General features: G+C 40.0%; 1 protein-coding gene and 1 pseudogene across 1 annotated transcript in view; both read left to right on the plus strand.

Moving 5' to 3' along the window:
- Positions 1 to 933: 933 nt before the first annotated feature.
- The window catches only part of LOC140600329 (uncharacterized), a 28,597-nt pseudogene continuing 10,463 nt past the window's right edge, over positions 934 to 19,067 (plus strand).
- Positions 3,167 to 19,067, plus strand: part of LOC140607896 (uncharacterized) — a 130,854-nt gene continuing 114,953 nt past the window's right edge. The window contains 2 exon segments of the mRNA XM_072782560.1: positions 3,167 to 3,213; positions 4,086 to 4,178. The gene's annotated coding sequence lies outside the window, so the exon portion shown is untranslated.

Consider the following 19,067-nt stretch of genomic DNA (forward strand, 5'->3'; position numbering starts at 1 on the left):
GGGGGAGAGAGAGAAGGAAAGCAGGAGCCTGTGGGCAGGAGCCAGGAAGGGGGAAGAGGAGCAGAGGTGGAGCAACAGAATCTTAAGCAGGCTCCCTCCTCAGTGGACCCTGACCTCATGACACTGAGATCAGGACCTGAGCTGAAATCAAGAGTCACATGCTCAGCCTACTGAGCCGCCCAGGCGCCCCTCTGCTGTTATTTTAAAGAAACAGCAGACAAAGGAAAAGCTCTGAAACCCAGTTTGTTTACTTTTGTGAGAGACATTTTCATTTATATGGGAACGCTCCATTTGTAAGAGTATGTCCCTCTGTGTAGCAGAAAGAGGCAGAATGTGTAAAGTGCCGGAAATTCTGATCAGTGGAGAAGGCATGGATTTAAATCTGGATAACAATCATAGCCTTAGTTACTCTCCTTTGCCAGATCACTTCTCTCACTTGCTTTCCAGTCGGATAATTATGTGGAGTTTCAAGAGCGATCCTTGCTGGTATCCTCCCTCTATGTTTCTGTCAATTGGTGTGGGTGGAACGGACAGTGTTGTTTTAAATAACGCTCTGGGTGATTCTAAGTGAGGTCAGGTTTAAGCATGAGGGCTTCCAAGTTATTTTATGAGAGTTGAGAGTAAGCTTTGGCCAAGGAGAGGTAACCGGTCTCCCCTACTGTGATTTCTGGAGGGTCAAGTCCGGGCAGCACACCCTTCGTAGGCAGTAGCTGAATTTGTTGTAGTCTGTTGGAGGGGAAGCCCCCTGAAAGGAGAGAATGAAAAGTCAGTGATTGATCTCCTCGTAGGAACTCAGTTTCTGAAAGGCCCCTGAGGCAAAGGATTAGGAAGTTTTGGGGCCTTTTCTGCGTTTCAAAGTCCTGCTTTCTGGCGAGCAGTTTAGAGGTGCAGAGGCTCTGTTGGTGGCTTTAAAGGCATTTTCTCCTGATGCAGCTGTGATTTCTCCATGAATCTCTTCTGAGAAAGAAATCTAGAGGACAAAGTGAAAGAAGAAGAAATGGCCAGTTCTCAGGTAAGCCTTGCATCTGAGGTCAGAGGCTTTCATGTTTTCCTCCTGGAATTCCATTAATTTAGAAATTGCAAATGTTGGTTCCTCTAGTTTTGATTTTTCTGCCTTATGTTTTCACCTGATGTTTAAAACCTTTTCAAAAATGACTTTAGAACCTTCTTCCCTATATCCCAGAGCTTCTCTGCCTTCTCTTCAACATGGCTTCCAACAGCGCATCACAGTTGTCCCTTTGAATTAAAGTCCTGCAAGTATTGAAAATATTCCCTTTGTGACAGATTCACAGGGCAAGTCTTTGAGTCCAACATTCCTAATGCTGATGGAGTCTGGTTGGAATATCAGTCAAGAAAAGCAGTTCTTATTTAAGTCCCATCTTGATGCTTTTTGACCTTTGTGTAGACCAAGAGGGAGAAAATGTATAAATAAACATAATGGGTATGAGGCTCAGAGTATCTGGGAAAATTCTTCGGTGGGGGGAACCAAGGGTGGGCGGAGTGAGAGTCTTGCTTTTTAGATTCTGGAAATGATCCTCTATTTAAAATATATTATATGTGATTGAAGTTTGTATAAATGCAGTATATTCTCATAAATCAATTTATATTCTGATCTAATGTTTGGTGGCCATAAGAACATACCAGTAATATAGGTCCTTTGGTGTGCCTTAAGCACTGATATAAATTTGTTTCCTTAGAGCTTATGTTACCTTCTTTGACTTGATTTGGTGCTGACAGATTTCTCCCTTATAATGTTTCTACTTTCCCCTTTAATATTCATAAGGATCTTAGTTGGATTTACTTCCTGAGTGATATGCAGAAATCCTCCTAAGTAAAATGGAGACCGTTTTCTTCTGATACCGTCTTGCTAGTAGTTTCCTTAAGGAGTAGAAAGGTAAAAGAAATGTAGAGAAACTGAAATTCAACTTGCAGTCTCTTGATAAGAACAAGCTGTTAGAAATTCACAACTTCCTTAATGTTAATGCTTTGCTAGAGGCAAAAAGCTAGCACCTTGACAATAGCCAGACCTTTAGGATCCTGAAAGTCATCTTTAATGTGTGCAAATCCCTATAGAAACTTCCTTTATTTCTGCTCCCCCCAATTTAAATGTATATAATCAATGGCTTCTCTCAAGGACAGTATAGGTCTTTCTGTCCATAAAAAGTTTTTGCAACAAAAATGTCTCAAGAATTCTTGCTTGACCCTTAGCTCCTCCCATCAGTTTCCACTGGACAATGAATGCTCTCTCATGTAGTAGAGAATGATTTCTAGGACTGGAGGTTCTAAGGCAGACCTTCATCTTACAGATTTTTATTTTCCTGCACACTTAGGTCACAGAGTTACCCTTCTATTTACTTTGTATTTTCAGGAAAAAAAAAAAAAAACAAAGACAAAGAACAAGAATCGCTTAATTAATATGTTTGAGTTTATTAAAGTCCTGGAATAGAGTCCTAGATAGGAACTATACCAGGTGGGGTTGTGACACAAACGAAACTTGATTTGCAGCCAATAAGGAGATCATAGGGGATAACTTCCCAAGCAGAGATTCAAAGCCAGGAGGAATGGTTTCCTTTGATTTAGGGTTAGGATGGAAATTCAGCAAGAGGGGCTTTATCATCTTATGTGGAGCTGGGCATAGGGTTGCACAGGTACCTGCAAACAACACTTATATAATCTTTGTATGTTATGTAAATGAGGTTTGTGCTTCTCCTTTGGTGGAGATTTTCATAGTATAATGAGGTAAAAGTGCTGTGGGTTACTCTTTGGTCCTTCTACATAGGTATTAGTCAAAGGTTAAGCTCAAACTGGGCTGGCCCAAGCTCATTCTTTGGGCCATCATTACCTTTAGATGAATAGTTTCCATTCTTTGACAGGAGTCTAGACCTTGGGGTCTTTGCTCTGGAGTAAAAGCTAAGGTGAAAGGAAGAGATTAAGTAAAATGTGGGACAAAGATCAGAGTATATAAGCAGGTGATCAGGGAATGTCAGGATTTGGCGTTTAGCTGGTGACATTAACTCCATCTTTCCTCTCCAGGACCATTTTGAACTCTGCCTGTGGCCACTTGATAACTGTGGTATTTATTGCAGGGACTGCTGACATTCAGGGATGTGGCCATAGAATTCTCTCAGGAGGAGTGGGAATGCCTGAACCACACTCAGCGGGAACTGTACAGGGATGTGATGTTAGAGAACTACGGACACCTCCTCTTCTTGGGTGAGGATGACTCTTTCCAGGTTTCCCAGACCACACTCTGAATTTTTTACCTTCCTTTAAAGACTGACTCTTAGAAGATTGCTCTTTGGGATCCCTGGGTGGCGCAGCGGTTTAGCGCCTGCCTTTGGCTCAGGGCGCGATCCTGGAGACCCGGGATCAAATCCCACGTTGGGCTCCCAGTGCATGGAGCCTGCTTCTCCCTCTGCCTGTGTCCCTGCCTCTCTCTCTCTCTCTCTCTCTCTGTGTGACTATAGTAAATTAAAAAAAAAAAAAAAAAGATTCCTCTTTGCAGGACTAGAATTCGGATCCATGCAGTAGGGAAATAAAGTAGGGGTTTGTAGATGTAGAGAAAAATTTTCATAATCTGGCCTGTTCAGCTTTACCTTCCCTTTTCTTAAGGGAACATCATTGGTTTCGTAGATGAGTGTAAGTTGTAAACAGTGAGTGGGGGCAGCCTGGGTGGCTCAGTGGTTTAGCGCTGCCTTTTGCCCAGGGCGTGATCCTGGAGACCCGGGATTGAGTCCCACATCGGACTCTCTGCATGGAGCCTGCTTCTCCCTCTGCCTGTGTCTGTGCCTCTCTCTCTCTGTATGTCTCTCATGAAGTAAAAAAAAAAAAGGAGCAAAACAGTGAGTGGCAAGAATTGGTATTGTCCACATCATAAACTGCAATTTTAACTCCTTATTTTTGTATTGGTAGTACTTGAAAGTGGAGGTCATGATATGAAAATTTGAAACTCCTCTTGCGTGTTCCTATTGGGCTGTTGGTCAAATGTATTTGGCAAGTCATTTTCTCAAAATCTACAATGTCCTCTAGTGGATCGAAAATTAAAATCTCTAGCAATATTCCTATTGGTGTTTTCTAATAAACAGGTCTTGTGTGGAAGCCAGACTTCGTCATTTTCTTGGTGGAAGAGAAGCAGCTCTGGGATGTGAAGAGAAAGGAGACAGTACCCTTCCATCCAGGTAGGTGAGAGTGATTGATGTGGATGATAGAGATGAGATCCAAAGTGAAGCAGGAGGAGTGACCTTAACTTCTTGTTCGAGTAGCTCTCCTTGAATGGCAATTAGTTTGAGGAGCATAGTTGAATTTTTCCCCTTTCAAAGAGGGACGCCTGCTACGCAATGTTATCAAGCTCTGTCTATTCTTTGAGGGTTCTCCTCTAGCTCCAGTGATGTTCCATCACTTCCACAGTGGAGCCAGGAGACTACCTCCAGAGTGGGAGGGTCTCCATAATCTGAGAGCTTCTGCATGGCTTTGAGGGCTCTGTGAAAATCTCCATGTTTCTCAGGATCTCAATGCTAATCCCTTTGTGAGTTCTGTTTTGTTTCACGTGACAAATGTGTCAGGGTACTTGTAGGTGTATTGGGGTTTGGTTGTGGTGCAGAAATCCAGAACACTGGAGACAGATATCACATGTTTTCTGGTTTATGCTTTCCAGTGTTATTGTGGCTTTCATCTTCATTGTATAAAATTGAGAATCAGTAATTTCTTTTTTGTTTTAAAGATTTTATTTATTCATGAGAGACACACAGAGAGAGGCAGAGACATAGACAGAAGGAGAGGCAGGCTCCTCTTGGGGAACCTGATGTGGGACTCGATCCTAGGACTCCAGGATCATGCCCTGAGACGAAAGCAGACGCTCAGCTCCTGAGCCACCTAGGCGTCCCGAGAATCAGTAATTTCATTAGATAATAAAAGACCTCCCTAAAATGAGAAAATCTAATCCTCTATTTCACTTTAAACTTAATTTTTTTGTATTAAATAATATTAGAAATTTGTATGTATGTTCCATTCCATTTGTTTGTATGTTCCATTCTTCAGTGTTGAAAGAATGTAAATGTATGTTTCCCAATATTCCTTATATAATGCCATAGGTGATACATGACATTCATCTTTGATTTTCTTATATCAAAAGTTGTGATGTGGGGCAACGCTGGTGACCCAGCGGTTTAGCGCTGCCTTCAGCCCAGGGCATGATCCTCGAGACCCGGGATCAAGACCCACATCGGGCTCCCTGCATGGAGCCCGCTTCTCCCTTTGTCTGTGTCTCTGTCTCTCTCTCTCTCTCTGTGTCTCTCATGAATAAATAAATAAAGTCTTAAAAAAAAAGTTGTGATGTGATGTGGACATTTGTTTATAAAAAGTAAGATGGATAATTAGTAATATTTCCATATTAAAAAAAGTTTGTTTATAAATTTAATTTTATATCCAGAAAAATTAACCATTAGGCTTTTCTTCTACTTTGCTCAGAATGTAACTGAATTTAATTCCAAATAGTTATTTTTTACAAAGAATTGCCAGCATATTTTACAATATGATGGTATTTCTTTGTTTTGAAATGAAGGATTTATTTATTTATTTATCCATACATCTATCTATCTATTTCCATCTATCTATCTATTTATTTATTTATTTTTGGTGCTTGGTTCTTATTTTTCTCCTTTTTAAAGTTTTATTTATTTAAGAGACTGAGAGAGAGGGAGAGTTCATGAGTTGTAGCATGATGAGGGGTAGAGTCAGAGGGAGAGGTAGAGGGAAAGGGACAAATTCTCAAGTAGATTACCTATTGAGCATGGAGTCCCTCATGGGGCTCCATCCCACAACCCTGAGATCACGACCTGAGCCAAAGTCGAGTCAGATGCTTAACCGACTGAGCCATATCGGTGCTTGGTTCTAAAGAATGGATTATAGCCTTGCATTCTGTGTAACAGCAGGGATATATTAATAACGTAATACATTTTTAAATGTCTTTTAAGTGCCTATTCATAAAAATTTTCTATTAGAACTTTTCATGGAATAGTTTAATATATATTCTTTATAATTTTACTGTCAATGAATACATGCCAATAATTTTAAATGCTTTGTTTTCATGGGTACACAATCATAGTTTATATAAAATGTTTCTTTTTAAAAATTCATCCATTGTTTTATGAAGACTTTATCTTTTTCTTTTTTTAAGATTTTATTTATTTATTCATGAGAGAGAAAGAGGCAGAGACACAGGCAGAGGGAGAAGCAGGCTCCATGCAGGGAGCCCAAAGTGGCACTGGATCCCAGGATTCCAGGATCATGCCCTGGCCAAAGGAAGATGCTCCACCACTGAGCCATCCAGGCATCCCTGAAAACTTTATCTATTAGAACAAGGACAAGCAATAAGCAGAATCCCCATACTAGGCTCCATCCCAGTACCCCAAGATCATGAAGTGAGCTAAAGTTAGACTTCAACCACCTGAGCCACTCAAGCACCCCAACATTCATCTGTTTTCATGTGGAATTCTTTGAGTTAAATTATGTCTTATTCTGGTTCTACAATTCCATAATAATGTGCTTCGTTTTGTGTGGGACCTTCCACAGTATTATTTAGTAGCGGTATCATTGTTACCTGTGTGTTTTATTAGAGGATGACAATATTCAACTCCATAGATTTCAAGATAGCATGAATTTAACTCAAATATGAATCAGCTCTGTAGTTTCTCCATTGGTTGAACAAATGCTCACCTTTGGTCTGAGGAGCCAGCACAGTACATCCAGAGGGTGCTGTCATTCCCTCTGTCTACATGTCATGCACGATAGAAGTAAACTCCTGAGGCAGCAGCCAAGAAGCCAGATCACTGAACATACAGGTCACTCATTTGTTTCTTTCCTAAGGTGAGATAAGTTTTTTTCTCACAGTGTGGCCATGGAATGTCAGGGACGGTGAGCTACTGTTTTGGGCAAGTGTCACAGATTTTCTTGGTCTCTTTGATGTGGCTTTTCTTCATCTGTACCTGTCGGGGTAGGGGTGGGGTGTTATGTTCTAACTGGCTTCTGGAGCACTGAAAACAGTAATTTAGTCCATTTTTGTCTCCACGGAGGAGAGGAAGATCTTGGTGGTTTCTGTTTCTCCATTCATCTGATGTGCTATGATAGATATTAAGTTTGCACATTAACATTTTAACATATATGCATATGAGTCTACTGAGTGTGATAACTTATTTTGTATCTTTTAGTTGTGTCTTTCCATTACACCCAAGGCCTATTGGCAAAGACCAGCAAAGAAGATTCATTTTTTAGAGTGATATGGGAAGCTGTGGCCCTGAGTATTTATGCTTAATGAATAACTGGGAAGGTGATGGAGGGGTAGTGGAGGACAGGAAGGATGTTATGATGGATATAACCCTAGTGGGACAGTTAGCCATAATGAAATCGTTCCTGCCAGAAAAAATGAGGCATAGAACACATTCAGGGAAACACCCCAGCTTATGTCAGTTATATTTACAGAACAATGTCTTTGAGCCCCAGGACAATAATCCATTTCTTTCAACATAACATATTCTCTGGAAGGACATATAAAAATTCTGTTTAGTCACCTAGTCCATGTTGAAAGTTCCTTTTTTTTTTTCTTCTAAGATTTTACTTATTCATGAGAGACACAGAGGCAAAGACCTAGGCAGAGAGAGGAGAAGCAGGATCCATTCAGGAGCCTGAAGCGGGACTCGATGCTGGAACTCCAGGTTCATGTCTTGAACCGAAGGCAGATGCTCAACTGCTGAGCCACCTTAGGTGTCCCACATGCTGAAAGTTTCATTCAGAGGATTTAAATATAAGATTAGTTTAATCATTCACTGATACATTTCTGACTATTAGACATTTAAAAATGAAGATAAAAATTCTATTTGTGATTGATTTGAGAAATCCTTTTCAGAAGGTTCATTATTCTTCCACCAACATATAAACCTTCCTTGTTGCAAACTCTCTAATATTGAGAAACATCTATGCCTTTATCCCAACATCACTGTGTGATAGTTACCACATAATACTTAATTTGGAGCAAGTTTTTATGTGTTGTGCACTTAGGAATGCCTTAGGTTAACACTGTATCAACCATAATTACTGAGGTGTTTATAAAGGAGACAAAACTTACCAATGCGATGAATCTGGGAAAAACATCAATCAAGAGTCAAATCCTAATAAACATCAGAGAATTCAGTTTCCAGAGAACTAGCATCATAGTAATAAATGTGGCAAAGTTTTTATGATAGCTCAAATCTTATTGTACATCATTGTATCTTTACTGAAGCAAAGACTAAAAAAGAGTGTGGCAAACCTTTTAACTAGTCTTCATGACTCACTCAAAAACAGACAATTCATAATGGTAAGAAATATTACTAATGTAAACAATGGCAAATACCTCAACTGTCTCTCAAAACTTACCAATATAAGGTAATACATAGTGCAGACAATGCTGACAAATGTTTAAAAAAGTGTGGCAAAGTCTTCAAGCAGAACTACAAACTTTCTGAGCATCGGAGAATGCATAATATATGAAACTCTACAAATATAAGGAATGTGATAAAGCATTTAATTCATCATCAAAAGTATTCAACATGAGATAATACATTCTGGGGAGATAGCTTACAAATGTCAAGAATAGTGGTAAAGTCTTTACTAGAACCTTTACTCAACATCAGAGAAAGCATACTAGATAGAAAATTTAAGAATGTAATGACTGATGAATGACCTTTTTTTCTAATATACAGTTCGGGAAAAAAGAGTCTTTATAAAGGACAAAAATATTAAAGATGTAAACAACTTGATAAGTATGTGCAATAGAAAGGCAAGCCTAAATAAATCAGAGTATTCCCAGCAGAAAGCACTAAGTCAATATCATGTTTCAGACATGATTCTAAATCAGGGTATTTATTATAAAGAAAAATAAAATTTAAATGACCAAGATCAATTACATTTTAGCCTTGGGTAGTGCAGGCATGAGGGGCCCCAACCCCCTTTAGAATTGAAAATCTGTATAATTTGAGTCCCCCAAACTTAAAACCATTTGTACTTTACCATGGAAATACCATATTGTTGAAACTTTACCTGGAACATTAACAGTTCATCATTTCTTCTTCTTTTTTTAAAGATTTATTATTATTATTATTATTAAAAGACTTTATTTATTTGTTTGTTTGTTTGTTTGTTTATGAGAGACACAGAGAGGCAGAGACACAGGCAGAGGGAAAAGCAGGCTCCATGTAGGGAGCCTGACGTGGGATTTGATCCCGGGACTCGAGGAGTATGGCCTGGGCCGAAGGCAGGAGCTAAACTGCTGAGCCATCCAGGGATCCCCTCTTTAATGTTTTTTAAGTGCTTGTTCATAAAATTTTATTTATAGCTTTTTATGATTGATTTCAATGAATTTTTTTTTAATAATTTTATGGTCAGTGAAGACATGCCAATAAAATGCTTGTTTTTCAAGGGTACCAGGACACAGTTTAAAATTATGGCTATAGGGGCAGCCTAGACTAGGAACTTGATCCCAGGACCCCGGGATCACAACCTTTTTTCCCAATGGCCCTAAATCTCAAATTATTTGAAATTAATTTTCCCCACATTTATTTTTATAACTTTTCTTCCTTTTTGTAACTGCTGGGATGTGATGGTGTTTTAAATTTTAACAAGGATGGTATAGAAGTATTATTGATAGTGTAGGTAGACAAATATGTGATACTGTTGATTTGTATTCCAATTTGTATAACCAGACTACCTGAAGGGTCTTTGAACTGACTCTAGCTCCACCTAATAGTAAATATACCAGATAACATCCCCCAAAGTCAGACAAATATAAGTTCCTGATAGGACTTTCCCAGTGGCCTTTGTGGCAGAGTGTCTACTCCCGGTGTATTTACCATGAGCACCCTTTATTATTATTATTTTTTTAAAGATTTTATTTATTTATTCATGAGGGACACAGAGAGAAGCAGAGGCAGAGAGACACAGGCAGAGGGAGAAGCAGGCTCCACGCAGGGAGCCCGATGTGGGACTTGATCCCGGGTCTCCAGGATCAAGCCCTGGGCTGAAGGCGGCGCTAAACTGCTGAGCCACCCGGGCTGCCCCCATGAGCACCCTTTAAAGAAGAGTCCCACAGTTTACCTTACTCCACTCATTTGGGTTCAAATTGTGCATTCTAGACTTGGCCCAGCAACTCCAAACCCACCAGCTATGGTCCTTAAGAAAGACATCTGCCCCAGTTCCTTCCATTTTCTTTGCCTGCACTCAGTCTTGACCAGTTCATGTTGTCCCTCAAGGTATATTATGTACACCTTCCAGGATCTATGACTAATAATGGTTCACCATCTAATGCGCAGAGGTTCTACTTTACTGCTAGTTGAACAAAGTCAATAGTAATAGAATATAAGGTATACCTACAGAAGTCTCAATCACTAGATTAAAACTTTTTCCCTCTATTTTCCTTTGTTTATGTTTTTTTGTGAGCATATGGAACACAGAAGTTTATGGTTTTGATGTGCACAGAATGCAATATGTTATATTAAGCTAAAGATACATTTTGGAGTAAACTAGGGATAAGTAAGAGTGAGTGAGTGTGTGTGTGTGTGTGTGTGTGTGTGTGTACACACCTATATCTTCAGAAGGAAGGGGAATATTGGATCCGAAGAGATAATTCCACATTTCAAAATTGATGATTGTCTTGCAAAGACAGATACTACAGATTTTTAACAGGAATCCTTTTCTCTACATTGTATAGAATTTATTTCCCCTAAATATCATGTATTTTGGTTTGAGAATCTTCCATGCAAATCTTGTCTTTCTTACCTAACCGTAAGTCATATAGGATGTGTACCCTGTTTTCCTTGTTCCAGTGTTCAGGAACTGTTGCTCAGACAACTTGCTCACAGATTTTTATGAATGGTTCATATGAAATTCAGAAATTAATTTGAATACGGGCATAATTCTACAATGAGCACATTAAATTCCATGTAGTTTAATTTATCCATTTCCCTTAAAAGAACCCTAAGTGGGAGGCTGGGTGGCTCAGCCATTGAGCATCTGCCTTTGGCTCAGTACCTGACCCCAGATCCAGGGATCTAGTCTTGCATTGGGCTCCCTGTGGGGAGCCTGCTTCTCCCTCTGCCTGTGTCTTTGCCTCTCTGTGTCTCTCATGAATAAATAAATAAAATATTAAAAAAAAAAGAACCCTAAGCAAGATTTCTTTAGTTATTATTCTTTTCTCTTCAAGAAAGTGGCATGATCCAAGTTGTATACTTTTCTGTAGCAAGTTAATTAGGAAACTTGGAGACTTCCTAAGTCATTGGTTGCTTTAACATATATTTGAAGGTAACAAACATGATACAGTGCTGGGTGCTTAGATGTTCTAAAGTTAGGAAGAAAACATCTTCTATTATGAAGGATGATACAGCCCATGGTAGGAAATAGAAGGCATCTAGGCTGAATCATTGGCATAAATTCTTCATGTGGGGAATGGACACTGTCTAAGACTTCGATCGTGACTCTGAATCTAGAAAGATAAATTTTACTTGTTTTCTTTTCCAATCTTCTCTAGTTTTTCGGTGTCCTCATCTCTATTCCAGTGATGTAGACATCACAGCTGTCTGTCCTTCCTTCCTGTTATTGGAGACCCCAGTTTCACTGCTCTCTGCCTCCAGCATAAGCCATTCAGGCCCTTATAGGTTCTTAGGATTGGTTTGAAATTTTTAAATTCAATGGTAAATGGTTGGTGACAGAATAATTTGAAGCCATTTCTGGTATGTATGTATGTATGTATGTATGTATTTATTTATTTATTTATTTATTTAAGATTTTATTTATTTATTCATAACAGACACACAAAGAGAGAGAGAGGCAGAGACACAGGCAGAGGGAGAAGCAGGCTCCATGCAGGGAGCCTGATGTGGGACTCGATCCCGGGACTCTGAGATCAGGCCCTGGGCTGAAGGCAGCACTAAACTGCTGAGCCAGCCAGGCTGCCCCCATATCTGATATTTAAATACTATGTTGTTACCACTACCCTGGAAGAGGAGGAAAATACCATCAATGGGCCACAGGCTTAATTTAGGAACTTGTCACTGAGAGTTGTAAAGACAGAAGAACATGATGATACAGTTTGAGAGGAAGATAAGTCCTATAACAAATAGGGAGAACTCTTGAAATGTGAGGAAAGATCTGGTAGGGAGCTCACTTTGGTCATTGTAAGGTGTTATGAACCTACTTGTGGTGTGCAAATGTGACAGAGATGGGGACTAGGAAATATAGTGGTTTTCTGAGTCGAGGGAAGTCAGATCCTTTTCTTATGATTTAATGAGTTCCCTGGTTGTCCTGAGGACCAATTGCTGTTGGATGACAGAAACTATACTTTCCCAGGCCCAGCTGTGTGATGGTGGATGGAGAGGGGATATTGGATGATTTAAATATTGTGGGCATAGTTTGAAGATGTTACGTGACAGAGTAGGTGTTGAAGATGAAGAAGGCTGCCCACTACTAGTCAGAAACCAGCAAGGCATGCATTTTGAGGTTACACAAAGCACTAGTATCCCAGGTATGTAACCCCAACATGGGTCTAATCTAATAGAAATGGTTGACCTCCCAAGGTTTCTGACCTGAAGCTGCAAGGACCTCCCTTACTTCCACTCCACTCCATGATGAGTTTAATCCTGTGCTCTGGACTGCATGTAAGGCACTGATTAGTTGAGAAGCAGGTCTCCAGTCACTGGCAGTGAGTGTTTTCTGCTTTAAACAGCCTACCCAGTTTTTAGGCTAAATGTCCCTGTGTTGTTTCACAGCCCATGCCATCCTTACACCTATCCTGATCTGAGTGGAGAGAGGATTTTTATCACTTGTAGAAATTGATGAAATAAAATTGTGTAGCATGTTATACTCACATTTAACATTTGTTCAATTCAGGGGCAATAATTTATTTTTCAGTAGCTGTATCATGGTTGTCAGCTTTGTCATGAAAAGATTTCTGTGTATATATAGAAAAGAAGATGTTTATTTTGTGTTATGAAAACAGTGAGTAGGTAGATTCTCAGATCTGATAAAGTGGCTCAGATATTCTAGAGTATATTCTCATTTTTCCATTTCTTCTTTCTGATATATCTACCTGTAGGCATTGTGCCTTATACTTGTTCTCTCATGTCTCCAAATACCTGCCCCACCACCAGGCTTCAAACTATGATCCAGACAGCAAAGGGGCAGTGTAAATCAGATAAGACTTAAGAAATTTTAAGATATTTTTAAAAATTTATTTGAAAGAGAGTGAGCGCAAGCAAGGGGAACTGCAGAGGGAGAGGGAGAAGCAGGTTCCCTGCTGAGCAGGGAACCCAATGCAGGATTCAATCTCAGGACCATGGAATCTTGACTGGATCCAGGAATACAGTTAACTGACTGAGCCACCCAGGCATGCTGGGACTTAGGAAATTTGATTTGAAGCCTTTCTGTTTTTGTTCGGAGAAGATCATCCTCCCTAAGGTACTACTCTCACTGAGTCATTGACCAACACTCTGTCATAGGTGCCTGTCTAAGTACAAATATATAACTGTAGCACAGATGGACATCTAAGATGTTTGCAAATGTGTCTTATTCTCTGAACTTTTCCCAGCATCCAACAGAAAGGGAATCATACTTTGCCTTGAAACCATCTGTTAGAAAAATCCCCTCAAATTTAGAGTATTCTTAACCTTAATGTACAGGGATTATTTTTTTTAAGATTTTACTTATTTATTCATGATAGAGACAGGCAGAGACATAGGCAGAGGGAGAAGCAGGCTCCATGCAGGAAGTCCAATGCGGGACTCAATCACAGAACTCCAGGATCACGGCCCGGGCTGAAGGCAGGTACTAAGCTGCTAAGCCACCCACATGTCCCATTGCACAGGGATTTTTATGCTGCATGTAAACAGAGTGCTAAAGAATTGCTAAAGCCTGTAATTGCTTATGGTCTCATGATAAAAGTCGTCTAGGACAGCATTATAGTGAGAATGCTATATTTAATTCCATTTAATATATAACATGTATTAATATCTTAAATGCATTTCATAATTTACTTGATAAAATATTTATATAAATTTCAATTCACTATAATTTGGATTTCATTTATGAGTATGAATAGCAGTGTATTTGGGGTGATCCCAGGAAGCTCAAGGAGGGTATTGAGAGAAAAGAGAAATGAAAGAGGAGGAAGCCAAGACAGACTCTGTTAGAGTTGGATTCATTTTGGAATAAAGAAAATGTGTGTTGTGTATGTTGTGTGTGTATATGTCACAATACTAACATGACCACAAGCATGAAGGTTTTTAAGAGTGACTTACCTGTGGATAACTCAGGGATTACCTGTGACTTATTTTCTGCAGAGGCTGTCAAATGTAGTCTGGATCAGATTCACTAGGAGGAAAAATCTGTAAATCTTCGATTGTTGTGCCTATCCCCACATTACCATGTCTATAGTTCTGGGGTGCAGCCCCCTACATTTTCTTTCCTATTTCTTCTCAGGTGCCTGTTTAGGGAACACATATTGAGACCCAGTGTCTTGGGACACATATATAGTTGTGTTGCTCAGGAAGGGCATTAGCCTATGAAAAATGTACTCAGATCCACAGGTATGTGATCCTGGTTCTCCCAGGTGTGAAAGTGGACTTGTGTGTGTGCTGTGCCTTTCCTATGTTTTCACATTGGATACTTGACCTCTGTGTTTAGTTCTTGGTAGACAAGTGAAAGACACTGGGGCTACATGTGTGTGGTTTGGGCTGGAATTTCCAGTTTGAAGTCCCATGGAGGCCATTGTATGTGAAGACTTCACAGTGAACCGTTCGTTGAGTGACAAAGAGGAAAGATAATCTAAGCACAAGTCACCTTCTGGAAGGGCATTTGACCTGGGAACCTCAGGGTGATGTGTAGGATATCCAGGTTCAAACTCTGACTCTACCAATATTGAGATAATCACTAAACCTTCCTTTTTTTTTTTTTTTAATAAAGATTTATTTATTTATTTATTTATTTATTTATTTATTTATTTATTTATTTATTTATGAGAGAGAGAGAGAGAGAGAGTCAGAGACACAGGCAGAGGGAGAAGCAAGCTCCCTGCACGGAGCCTGATGCGGGACTCAATCCCGGGACTCCAGGATCATGCCCTGAGCCAGACAGTCAGTCGCTCAAGCGCTGAGCCACCCAGGCATCCCTACATGGGATGTTTTTGTTTCTTTTTATCCAGTTCTTTCCTCCTATTTTTGTTTCTGCTTTAGGAAAATTACTGTGGAACATATTCAAGCAAAGTTTAGTGTTACCAGAAACATTTCGTTTATTTATGTTTAATATTCCAGTGGAGATAATGGGGTTTTGATTTACCAAGTTTTTATGTTTATCCTTACACTCTATTTTTTAATTATTTGTATGCTATGTTTTCCTATGTGTATTTTAAGAAAATAATTATACATTTTATTCTTTTTCTGTGAACTCTGTATACTCAGTACCATATTGCTTTAACTACAAATTAAAGCATGCTTTAAAAAAATGCATTTTAAATCTAGGCACAGTGTGAAATTACACCCTACTGTTAATTTCAACTTGTCGGTATATGTACATTGTGATACTTATCTATTTAGAGGGTTTTTTTTTTTTAAGTAAAGTAATATGTGGAAATCATAAGTAAACAGCTCAATGAAATTTTACTAACTGATCACATCTCTCTATAAGCCACTGAGATCAAGAAACAGAATATTGTTTGTCTTCTAAAGTTCCCCTTGAGGGGCAGCCTGGGTGGCTCAATGGTTTAGCACCTGCCTTTGGCCCAGGGCCTGATTCTGGAAACCCGGGATCGAGTCCCACATCGGGCTCCCTGCGTGGAGCCTGCTTCTCCCTCTGCCTGTGTCTCTACCTCTCTCTGTGTGTCTCCCATGAATGGATAGGTGAAATCTTTTTAAAAAAATAAAATAAAATTCTCCTTGAGCTCCTCAGTAACTTCCCGCAAAGCTCACACTTCTTTAACACATAAGGCAAGAGTTTGTTGTCCTCCTTTTGTACTTAATGTAAAAGTAATCAGGCAACCGGAACTCTTTGGTATTTGGCTTTTTTTTTTTCCACTTATCGTTTGTGAACTTAACTGTATCTTCTGCATATTGTTCATCTTTCATTAGAATGGATCTATACGATTCCATTTTGTGAATATCAATTAATTGCATCATTCTGTTAATGGACAGGTGGATGGTTCTCAGTGTAGGACTATCATGAATAGTTCTGGCATGTAAGAGCTGTATCTTTGAATGGAACATACACACGTATCTACTGGCTATATATGTGGGAGCAAATTGTTGGTAAATATGTTGAGATATGTTCAGCTCTTAGAGATACTATCAAAATCTTTGTACCAGTTTTCTTTTTTTTTTTTTTTTAATTTTTATTTATTTATGATAGTCACACAGAGAGAGAGAGAGAGAGAGAGAGGCAGAGACGCACACAGGCAGAGGGAGAAGCAGGCTCCATGCACTGGGAGCCCGATGTGGGATTCGATCCCGGGTCTCCAGGATCGCGCCCTGGGCCAAAGGCAGGCGCCAAACCGCTGCGCCACCCAGGGATCCCCGTACCAGTTTTCTTATTTATTTATTCATTCATTCATTCATTCATTCATTCATTCATTCACGAGAGACAGAGAGAGAGAGAGAGAGAGAGAGAGAGAGAGGAAGGCAGAGACAGGCAGAGGGAGAAGCAGGCTCCATGCAGGGAGCCCGATGTGGGACTCGATTCCGGGACTCCAGGTGACACCCTGGGCTGAAGGTGGCACTAAACCGCTGAGCCACCCAGGCTGCCCCTTTGTTCCAATTTTCACACGCACCACCAGTGTATGGGATTTCTGGCTTATCCACATACTTTCAAAAACTTTCTAGTTTATGTCATTTTCACAGTCAGCCTCTGGTTGCTATGTGATGTTACCAACTGTTGGTTGTACTTGCTTTTTGTTGTTTTTCATGCTTTCTGTTAGTATGACATTGGGTTAACCTTTGGATAATATCCTTTTCCAAATGTCTAGTTAGTTTCTCCTTTTTAGTGTTGTGATAGCTTTTTTTTTGTTTTAAGGTTTATTTATTTTTAGAACAACAGAGAACTAGAGAGAGACCCAAAGTAAGGAGGGACAGAGGGAGAGAAAATCGGAAGAAAACTCTGCATTGAGTGTGGAGCCCAGCGTGGAGCTCAGTCAGTCTCTTGAGCCTGAGATTATGAGTGGAGCCAAAACCAAAAGTCCCATACTTAAGGGACTGAGCCACCCAAGACTCCAGTTGTTGATACTTTTTCTTCAAGCTTTGTGGTTTTATATATATATGCTGAGAATGAGTCTTTTGTCTCCTTTCTTACTCTACCTATATTTCTATCTTTTGAGATTGTGATTCAGAACAGTTCTTACTTTTTTTTTTAAGATTTATTTATTTATTTCTGAGAGAGAGAGAGAGAGCAAGCAGGGGAAGGGGCTGAGAGAACGTAGAAAACCACAAGCCGACTCCCCACCAAGACTCAAGCTGGATATGCGTCTCTATCTCAGGACCTTGAGACCATGACCTGAGCTGAAATCAGGAGTTGGACACTTAACTCACTGAGCCACCCAGGTACCCTGAGAGTTCTTAATTTTAATGTAATCCAATGTGTCGTTTCACTCTTCATGGTTAGTAATTTTTTCACTTTTAGAAATCTCTTATACCAAAGCCACAGAGATAGAATGCTTTGTGTATTTCTAAAAACATCATTATCTTTACAATTTCAATTGGAAAAATGGGATGCCTGAGTGGCTCAGTGGTTAGGCGCCTGCCTTCGGCTCAGGTCATGATCCTGGGATCCCGGATCGAGTCCCGCATCAGGCTCCCTGTGAGGAGCCTGCCTCTTCCTCTGCCTATATCTCTGCCTCTCTCTCTCTCAGTCTGTGTCTCTCATGAGTAAATAAATAAGTCTTTTAGGAAAAAAAAAAAAGACAATTTCAATCGGAAATTATTGTGTTGCATGCTTTGTGTGCCAACTGAAGTTTTATGTTTTTTCTTTTCATTTGTTTGTACAAGTCTTCACATGCATGAACACCACCACAATCTTGGAGCAGACTTCTCTAATTTCTCTCCATCTTTTCCTGCTTCTAGTGGTGTTTACAAATCTCACAGGACCACATACTCAATATCAGGTTTTTTTTTTGTTTGTTTGTTTTTTTAAAGATTTTATTTATTTATTCATGAGAGACAGAACGAGATGCAGAGACACAGGCAGAGGGAGAAGCCGGCTCCATGTAAGGAGCCTGATGTGGGACTCGATCCCTAAACTCCAGGATCATGCCCCGAGCTGAAGGCAGACGCTCAACTGCTGAGCCACTCAGGTGTCCCTCAATGTTAGTTTTGATGTCAAAAACCTTCTACGGGGGGATCCCTGGGTGGCTCAGCAGTTTAACACCTGCCTTTGGCCCGGGGCATGATCCTGGATCCCGGGATCAAGACCCATGTCGGGCTCCCTGCATGGAGCCTACTTCTCCCTCTGCCTATGTCTCTGCCTCTTTCTCTCTCTCTCTCTCTGTCTCTCATGAATAAATAAATAAAATCTTTTAAAAAAATTCTTCTATGGGCCTCTTTGCTCAGAAGAATGATTACTCCTATATTCCTATAGGAATATTCCTATAGCATAATGGCCTCCGGGGACTTGACAATAGCAATAATCTCTGTGTTGAGGCTGTAACTGCAATCTTGGAGACCTGATAAGTGTTTTACCATTACCTCTCTTTATTTCACTGGAGGTAGGCTAAGTTCTATAGCTTTTATTGCCAAGCATAGAAATATAGTGAACTCATTGGTCATTGTCTCTAAAGGAGTCCCACCTCCAGTGACAGATTTTGGGTGAAAGGATTTCTGCCATGAATGTGGATGTACAATTCTTTGGTATATTTACAGAGTGGCTAGGTGTGGGTCCATTGTGGTACAAAGTGTGTCATGGGTGTCTTCCAGGCCATTAAGAGTAACTGTTCAGGGGCAACCCAGGTGGCTTAGCGGTTTAGCGCTGCCTGCAGCCCGGGGTGTGATCCTGGAGACCAGGGATCGAAT

Source organism: Canis lupus, chromosome 1 (assembly GCF_048164855.1).
Source record: "Canis lupus baileyi chromosome 1, mCanLup2.hap1, whole genome shotgun sequence".
NCBI lineage: Eukaryota > Metazoa > Chordata > Mammalia > Carnivora > Canidae > Canis > Canis lupus.